Source organism: Zea mays, chromosome 7 (assembly GCF_902167145.1).
Source record: "Zea mays cultivar B73 chromosome 7, Zm-B73-REFERENCE-NAM-5.0, whole genome shotgun sequence".
Classification (NCBI taxonomy): Eukaryota; Viridiplantae; Streptophyta; class Magnoliopsida; order Poales; family Poaceae; genus Zea; species Zea mays.
The window spans coordinates 140,087,857-140,089,889 of record NC_050102.1 but is presented as its reverse complement, the minus strand read 5'-3'; the positions used below and the strand labels follow the sequence as shown (position 1 = coordinate 140,089,889).

The window sequence follows — 2,033 nt, the reverse complement described above, 5'->3', positions numbered from 1 at the left end:
AATTTTTGAGAACCGAAATGAGTTCAAATAAAAAAGTTGTCAACTACAAAGTTTCATAACTTTTAGAGATCTACAACTTTTATTTTGGTGGTTTTGTCATACGAGGCCGTTTGAAAAACTCGAAAAATTAAGGATAAAAATGATTTCTAGTGGCGGTTCCTTAAGAAAACCGCCACTACAAATCATGGATTTCTACTGGCGGTTTTCTTAAGGAACCGCCAGTAGAAATACGATTTCTAGTGGCGGTTTTCTTAAGGAACCGCCACTAGAAATAACACAGTCGGTGGATAACCGAATCCGTCTGTAAAAATATATCGTCCCCGCAGGCTTTGAGCCTTTTTCTACTAGTGCCCACTGCTGTTTTGTTCAGGTTAAATTTAACTCCCCACTGCTGTTTTGTTGCCTGTTGTCTTGTATCTTCGCCAGGAGAAGTACGATGTAGCAGCAATTATTGGTCAATATTTGCATTGTTTGGTTGATATAATTATTCTTTCCATTACGTGTTCCATCAGATTCATGTCATGTTAAGCCCAACGTTCAAAAGAGTTTGTCCAGTTTCTGAACAAAACTTGCAATACAATTACATAAAGTCAAACATATAGAGAAACATTTCCTGTGTTACCCTGAAATTGTTACCCATTTGGAAATTTAGTCGTTACCTCTGCATCTCTTTTTCTTCAGGTGGAGACGTGGTGGTTCTATATGCCTCTATCTACAAGGATGTCCCCATGGTGGTTAACCTGTTTGGTCGGTTTCATTATTTGGAGAGAAAGGCATTGAGGAGTGCCTAGGCAAAGAGGTTATGGATAGAATAAACAAAGAAGGCTACGTCGATGTCACAAGCAAATCAGGTGACCTAAATAGAACGATACGCTACACAAATAATATCTTCTGTCCATAGCTTATTTACCTTTCATGTGCATCTAATAATTGCTTATCTGTTGGGACCTAGGAAAGGTTTTGTACTGAGTAACCAAAGAGAGTTTGATGGAACGACTGAGCAATGATATGCATGGAGCGAGCCTTTTCCATCAGCAAAGAGTGCAGGTTATCAGTATCAGCTTATTTATGCATAATTTTCCCCTCGTGCTAATTACTAACCGACCGTCCAATTTATAGCAGCACACCATATTGATGCTAATTATTATCGAACTCTATTTCTAGGTTATTTACAATTTCATGGTTCAGCTGACGAGATCATACCAGTAGAAGATGCGTACGAGTTTGCAAGGCTTATACGAAACCACATGATGCGTGTCATCAAGGGAGCAAATCACTGCTACACTACTCACCGTAGAGAACATTCTGATGGCGTAGTAGAAGCCATCACATCCAGTGAGGTATGTATAGACAAATAGCAACTCGCCTTAGGCTGCCTCCAGCAAGGGCCTGTATATGGTTCTGAACTCTAAATATAGAGATTTAGAGGATCCTTTTTGTGTCCAGCAGCAGCCTGTAAAGCGTACTCTAAAATAGAGGAGCACTGGAGCATCCGCTATCTCTGGAGTTCTTCTGCTGGTCCGCTATCAGGTGCTAGCAGTAGCTTTACCGTCCAAAAGCAGTTGCCAGCCGTACGATCCGTACATCGGCAGGGGTAAAAGCAGTACCGTTTGCTACAAAAATATTCTTTTTATATAGTTGGTATGTTATAGAGGATGAACTTTAGAGTACGCTGTTGGAGATGGTGAAGATATAGAGGACGGAATATTTTAGAGAGAACTGTAAAGGACATAGAATATTCCTTTAGAAGATGAAATTTAGAGAACGTTGCTGGAGACAGCCTTAGATGCTTGGGAACATGTTTCAGCTATGATGATTGACTAGAACATGAGGCGCCCGTGGTTGACTCGAGCTTCTTCTTGTTCAAGCATGTGTGTTTCTACTTATGGTAGACCCTGCTATTTTTTTATTTAGAAGGCATTAGTCAGACTTTAGTGTAAAAAATATTGATGAAGATATTGTTAGGATTTATGGGCTTGGCCCAGTTAAGAAATTCTAATAAATCCCAGAAAAATCTCAAAAGCCCATACAAG

The 2,033-nt window shown here is 39.8% G+C and overlaps 1 pseudogene; it reads left to right on the top strand.

The window, feature by feature from the left end:
• Positions 1–387: 387 nt before the first annotated feature.
• LOC103634213 (uncharacterized) lies at positions 388–1,824 on the top strand (annotated as a pseudogene).
• The last annotated feature ends 209 nt before the right edge of the window (positions 1,825–2,033 follow it).